Below are 7,781 nucleotides of genomic sequence, written 5' to 3'. Positions count from 1 at the left end.
TTCATACTCCAAATTGCACTTTTTATAAAATTAGTTTTATGTGTTTTCCTCTTGAACAGATTTTGAGATCTTTTCAAACATCCCTTATTTGTTAAAAGGGTTAAATTAAAATAGATGTCAAAGCAATGTGCCATGGAAGCATAAAAGGAGAAGTGATTAATTTTGATTCAAGAGAGCAGGGAAAATGGCACAAAGCCCATGAAATTTCAAAGGCAGATTTCAGTAGATTATTCATTATTAGTACTGTTTATTCAGTGCTCTCTCTGTGGCAGGCACTTTATAGTATCTGGATATATATTTAGTAGTGGAAAATACAAACATAATCCCTGACATTATAGAGCCCAGAGTCTAGTTTGGGGAACAGAAGTTAAACTAAAGGGAGAAAATTCTGTAAATAAGTTAAAAACATAAATTATAAAACATACTGAAAAGGAAAAGTTCAAGGTGCTATGAAAATACCTAATTTGGATTGGGGAGGTCAGAGAAGCCCATGATGAGGAAATGTCCCTTAAGCTAAGACCAAAATAATGAGTAGAAGTTAGCTGGTGAAGAGTGAGAAAAAGATTATTCCAGACAGAGAGAAAAATACATGCAAATAGCTTGAAGCAGAAAATAGGTTGTGTTTGAAGAGTAAAGATAGGGCTGTAATATAGCAAATGAAGATGAAAGTTGCTTGAGATAAAGCTGAAGAGGAAGAAGGAACCATATTACACATAATTGTATCTATTAGGACTGTTTTTGGCTGCATGAAACAGAAACTGAGTTATGGTAGTTTAACAAAATAAGGAGTTTATTTTTCTGACATCATGTAGTTTCAATGTTGGCAGTCCAGACCTCATACAAGTTTCATCTTTTTGTCCCCAAATCCTTTGAGCATGGCTTCTCTCTTCATGCTTCTAAGATGGTTATTACACCTCCAGGAAAGGTAACAGGAGAGAATGTAAAAGGCAAAAGACATGTGACTGCTGAGTCTGTCTCTTCCCATCAGGAAAGAAACAGATTTCCTGGAAACCCTATCCCATAGACTTCTCCTTATCTTATTGGTCAGAACTAGTTTGGATGACCACCCCTAGTTATCATGGAGTTGGGGGGGGTATTTTCAACTCAGCCTATCACTACTCCTGGAAAAATTCACTGTTTTTGTTATAGAAGGGGAAAACATTGAGTAGGCAACTTCCAGTTTCTCTTACAATGGCCATGGGAAGGGGCTTGAAGTTTATTCTAACAACAATAGGAATTCACTGAAGGGTGCAGAGAGAATACACAGTTCCTTTTATGTTTATTAGCATCCCTGTGGCTGTTGTAAGGGTTCAAGAATTATAAAACATTGATGAGTTAGGAGGTAATTGCAAAAGATGATGGTGGCTTGAACTAAGGAAGTGGTAATGGAATGGAGAGAAGCAGGCAAATTTAAAATACTTGCTAATATATTATATGTACAGGGTGAGAGAAACAGAGGAATAAAAATGATTCATGTGTCTATGGCTTATACATTAGGGTAGAAAGTGGTGCTATTCTTTGGGGTTAGTGAATGCGGAGAAGGACCAGTTTAGAGTAATGAGTACGGTTTTGTATATGTTGAATTTCAGTGTGCATGAAACATACAATAGGAGATGTCTAGTTAACTGTTGGGCATTTGTATCTGGAGCTAAGAAGAAAGGCATGGGGTGAAAATACACATTTGGGAGCCATTTGCTATAGACAATATTCAAAGCTATGGTAGTTGAAGATAGGGTCTGGAAAGAGAATGCGGAATAGTTAAATAGTTAAATAGTTAAATAGAAAGTTAAAAGAGGCTCAAGAATTATCCTGAAACCAGAAAAGCCAGTGTTACCTGGCTGCCTGTTACCTATCACACCCAATGAACAGAGACAGGGATTGAATTTTTATGGGCAATTTATTCAGATAGTTAACGATCTGAAAAGATGGCAGGTTTGTACCCAAACACACCGTCTTTAATTCCATTTTAAACTGATGATTTTTATTTTTATTTTTAAAATTTTTAATGACTTTATCAAATTACACTTGACATATGATATAGGTGTGTGTTTAAACTGTACACTCATGAAACCACCACTGGAACCAAAATAATAAATATACCCATCAAACTCAAATGTCTCCACATACCTCTGCAGTCTTTTCTTTTACTACCTCCCTGTCTTCTACTCCGCATTGGAATGACACATATATACTCTTTTTTTCTCTGGGTTCTTTCACTCAGCATGATTATTTTAATATTCACTCATACTTTCGTGTGTAACCAACTGCTCATTATGTTTTACTTCACAAATCATATATCTGAAAAATATTCCAAGAAGATTTATGAAGAATTATTCTTTCAATTTAATTTTTCTCTGATTTAGGCATCAGATTAATGCTTGAGGATGTGAGGGTGATCTGGCTGTGACATCTGTCACTCCATTGGTCACCAGGGTTGATTCTGCTGATATGGCTGGCTAGGCGGGTGACCCATTCCTTCCTCACCAATCCATGTGCATTACTCCTGAAGCTGCAGGTTTGGTCAAAGAGGATGGCCTTCCCAACTAGAGGAGAGGACCAGTCTTTGGTCAAGGGTATACAAGTAGCTGTGCTCCCCTGCTAGAACCTTCAAAACAAGATCTCAAGGTTAATGCTTACCTTATTCATCTTCATAAAAAATCTGATTTTGGTTTCATACATTTTCTCCATTGCTTTTTTTTAACCATATGGGAAATATATTTGCAAATGATACCTTGGATAAGATTTGATCTCCAAAATATATAAAGAACTCATACTACTCCACTCCAGGAAGACAAACACCCCAATTAAAATATAGGCAAAGGACTTGAACAGATACTTCCCCAAGGAGGATATACAGAGGTCCCAGAGACATAGGAAAGGATGCTCAGCATCACTAGCCATCAGAGAGATGCAAATTAAAACCACAATGAGATCCCACTTTATGCCAATCAGAATGGCCATCATAACCAAATCAAGAAACAAGTGCTGCAAAGGATGAGCAGAAAAGGGAACCTTAGTGCACTGTTGGTAGGAATGCAAACTGGTGCAGCGACTGTGGAAAACAGTATGGAATTTCCTCAGAAAACTAAAAATGGAACTGCCTTTTGACCCAGCAGTCCCACTGCTGGGATTATGCCCTAAAAATCCTGAAAAATCAATTCAAAAGAACCTATGCGCCCCAAAGTTCTTAGCAGCACAATTTACAATAGCCAAGTGCTGGAAACAACCTAAGTGCCCATCAGTAAATAAATGGATCAAAAACTATGTATGGTACATTTACACAACAGGATTCTATGTAGCAGAAATAAAAAATGAACTCCTACCCTTCTCAACAGCATGGATAGATCTGGAGAAAATTATGCTAAGTGAAATAAGCCAGGTGGTAAAATACAAACACCATATGATTTCACCTATAACTGGGCCCTAATCAACAAAAGAAACAAGCAAGCAAAATAGAACCAGAACCATTGAAATAAAGAACATGAAAGTAGGAAAGACCAGAATTCATGCTGCCTGTTACACACTGAACCCAATAAGCAGAGACAGGTATTGAATATTTATGGGTCCTTTATTCAGATGGCTGGCAATCCTAGAAGACAGAGGACCATACCCTAATGGACTGTCTTACATTTTCTTTTAAGCCAGACTTTTTATAACAGAGAACAAAGTGCAGTGAAGGGTTTTGAAATTCAGGAAAAATTAGATAAAAAAACTGCAGCATTCTGGTCCTGGGAATTTAAGTATTCCCCCGCCCAGGAGGCAGGGTGGTATATACCTCTCCCTGGAACACAGTGGCTCAGCTGTCTCCAGCTGAGCCCCAAGCAGTAGTCTTTAGCTGTGCCCCAGGAGGTTGGCTGTCTGTCCAGGGAGTCAGGATGGGCCTTATCTACAGTTCCTGAAACAATAGCTTTAACATATGCATTACCTATTAGGCTTACTAACCATTTACCTTAAACCAAAATTTTCCAACTCTTGAGTCCCCTATTGAACAAACTGACAGTAACCAGAGGGGAATGAGGGAAGGGTTGTCAAGGAACATGTATAAAGGACACATGGACAAAGCCAAATGGGGGTAGGATTGAGGGTCGAAGGTGGGGATGGGTGGGGAAGGGGGAGTTGTGTGGGGAAAATGGAGACAACTGTACTTGAAGAGCAATAAAAAATTGAAATGTGTTTTAAAATAAAAAAACAGACAAAAAAGACCCTTTTATGAGAAGAAAAATGTAGGTAAGGGGTTTGGAATTCAGGGAAAAGTTAATCAGATGAAAGCTTCAGCTTTCTTTCATCTGTGTCATGGGCAGTGGTCTTTATCTGTGTCTTGTCTTGTGGATGTCTCGTCATGTAATACAATGGCTCAGATACCATCTTGATTGCTTGCAGTCCTCCTGAAGCACGAAGGTGGAACTGCTGTCATCTCCTGGAGTCAAGGTGGGTCATACTTTCAGTTCCTGAAACAACAGCTCTTTACATGCATTGATTACTAAGCTTATTAGCTATTATGTAAACTAGAATTTTCCCTCATTTGAGTCCCTCATCAAGCCCCCAGGAATCTTCAGTTATATATGAATATTTAAAAACATACTTTTAGAATGACTTTCATGTTTTGTAAAAAAAAAAGAAAGTTACATACTTATTTAAAAAACAGCAAGCAATACTTAAAAGGGGCAAAAAAGAGAAAAAAATCCCTTCAAATTGGCTCCAACCAGGAATAACCATTATCAAGTCTCAGTTTCCTTATCTAACTAAAGAAGAATAAAAATAGTACCTCTTTATGAGATTGTTGTGGTAACTTAATGGGATAATCCATTTAAAGTGCTTACTCTGCTCCCTGCCAGAGAGTAAACCCTTTATAAACATTGCCTGCTAAGATTAATAAACATTATTCTGGACATCACTTACATTATATAAAATTAGTAAATGAATAGATAGAAAAATTAATAGCAAAAATATGCGTAATATTTTAAAATGTATAATTTTTAACCGCTGTAATTAAACCAAATAAAAATCAAAGTGAAAGTAAAGAAACTGGTAAATTTCAGATGTTTCTTACCTCTCAAAAGATGTAGTTCCTAAAAGACTATTTTAAATTAAGCTAAAATATTTGTAAAAGAGATTGTAGACATTATATTTTTATCTCTACGTTTCAGTTTTTGATAGCATTGCCTGATTCCCTGGATAGTTAATAGCATAGGTCCTGGAGATAGTGTGCTTGGATTTAAGTTCTGCCACTTACTATCTATAAGGTTGGCAAATTATTTAATTTCTAAGTGCCTCAATTTTCTCATTTCTAGAATGAGGATTACAAAGTGCCTACTTCATTGGGTTGTTGTGAGGATTAAAAAAAATAAAACATAAAATACTTAGCACATTGCCTGGTATATAGTAAACTATTATTATAAATATGAGTATGTAAGCCCCCTTGTACTTCTCTCACCTCCTGACTTTATTAGCTATGTTGTTATTTTTACCTTTCCATATTTTATAACCTTGACATTTTTGTTCTCCACCTAGAATTCTCTAAGTTTTTTGGTCTTGGTTCAAGTTTAAATGAATTTAATATTTGTCATTACTCTTTTTATCACTTTTTGTCATTACAAAAGTATATCCTCACTGGCTTGTTTCTTTATTCCTGAGTTCTTCATTTTTCTATTGGTTGTCTAAATTTTATCATGTAGTAGGTTTTTTTTTAATGAGGCACTCGTAAGTGTTACATTTCTTGCACTTTTGCATCCTTGAGAATAGCTGTCTGTTGAAGGGCAACATTTAAAATATAAAATTCTTGGGTCACATTTTGTTCCATTAAAAGTTCATCTATATTGCTCCATGGTCTTTTGTTATTTGTGGTTACACTGGTCCTTTAACTTTTGGCTGCCATCATTGTCAAAATTACAGAGTTAGAAGCCAGATGATGGGGAAGGAGGAGGTGGCAAATTAAATTGAAATGCAATGGCCAGGAAAATGGGAAGAAAACACTGAGGTGTCACAAATGCTAAGAGTGTTTTTGACAAAGAGGGTAGTGGTGAATTCTGTCAAAGATTCTGCAAGGTTAAAAAGCTGTGAAAAAATAGGGTTGTGATGAGAGAAATGTGAAAGAGCATTCTTGGCTGCAAAAATAAAATGAGCAAAATTATATAGGTGTTTAAGTGTGTGTTTGGTGTGTGGGAGTACTGAGTAAGCCATTGTAGATAGAATATTGATTGCATGGGAGAAATGAGTTATGGAAGATCAAGTTACTAAGGATGCCTTGTTTTTTTTCCATCTTCCTCTCTACCTAGCTATTTACCTGTATTAAAGAAAAATGCCTCTGAGTTATTTTTCTTTTGTTCCCTCCTTTAGTGTCTTCCATATTCTTCTGTTTTTTCCCTTTGGAATAAAAGAAATTGGCTTTCAAGTTATGTTTTTTTCCGTAAATCAATGAACAAGTTCAATAAAAATTGAATATTGAATGAAACTCCTCCTGGAGTACATAAAACAGTGTAGTAGGAGAGACATGTAAGGAAAGGATCAGAGCCCAGTGTGTGTGTGATAAGTGCTAACTCCAAGAAGTACAGGGTGCTGGGAAACACAGAAGAGCACACTTAATCCAACTTTGCAAGGTTATAAAGAAAACTCGGGGCAGGCTTCTGAGAGTAAGTGATGAAGAAATTGAGACTTGTAAGATGAATAGTCTGGTGAAGGTGTCAGCAGAGACAATGTTTTAGGCAGAAGCTTGGATAAAAAGCTCAGACAGCATAGAAGCTTGAAATGGTGAAAAAGAATAGAATGGCAGAGGGGAGAGAATCATAGGAGAAAAGGGGATGGACTCACGTGAACAAGTATAAAGGACTCATGGACAATAACTAAGGGTGGGGGGCAGAAATGGGAGGGAGGTGGGGAGCATGGGGTGGGGGGCGGGCAGGGTTGGGAATATAAGACAGAAAGTTGTACTTGAACAATAATTAAATTTAAAAAATATAAAAATATATAAATAAAAAATAAAAAGCAAAATCATGCATGGGGGGGTGGGATAGGATAGGAGTAATAGACAGAAAACTGTACTTGAAGAATAATTAATTAAATTTTTAAAAATAAATAAATAAATAAATACAAAAAAAAGAATAGAATGGGCACCTGAAAGAGTTTTAGTGCAGAAGGCCTATTTACATTTTTTCCATTACAAGAGAAGTATATCCTCACTAGTAAATAATTCATCAAAAGAAAGAAGAAAATAAAAGTTTTTCCCCACCTCAACAGATTCTCAGTATTAACCACTATTAACATTTTTAAGTATTATCTCATATTCTTTACTCTTCAGGTAAAATATTACACTCACATATACATGTTTATGGTATTAATAGTTTTAAAAATATATGATCTTATGGGGATGCTCCTATAGATAACTAACTGCTTTTCTCTTGCTGCATTTAAGATTCTCCCTTTATCTTTAACCTTTGGCATTTTAATTATAATGTGTCTTGGAGTGGGCCTCATTGCATCCATCTTGTGTGGGGCACTCTGTACTTCCTGGACTTGCATGTATATTTCTTTTACCAAATTAAGGAAGTTTTCTTTCAATATTTTTTCAAGTAGATTTCCGATTTCTTGCTCTTGCTCTTCTCCTTCTGGCACCCCTATGGTGTGAATGTTCAAATGCTTGAAGTTGTCCCACAGGCTGCTTACACTATCATCATTTCTTAAAATTCTTTTTTCTTCTTGTTCTGATTTGTTGTTTTTTGCTTCCTTATGTACTAAATCATTGATTTGATTCTCAGCTTCATGCACTCTACTGTTGTTTCCCTGTA

This window comes from Sturnira hondurensis, unplaced genomic scaffold (assembly GCF_014824575.4).
Source record: "Sturnira hondurensis isolate 20B ecotype Veracruz unplaced genomic scaffold, ASM1482457v3 Scaffold0023226, whole genome shotgun sequence".
NCBI classification, from domain to species: Eukaryota; Metazoa; Chordata; class Mammalia; order Chiroptera; family Phyllostomidae; genus Sturnira; species Sturnira hondurensis.
This window is presented reverse-complemented; position numbering follows the sequence as displayed.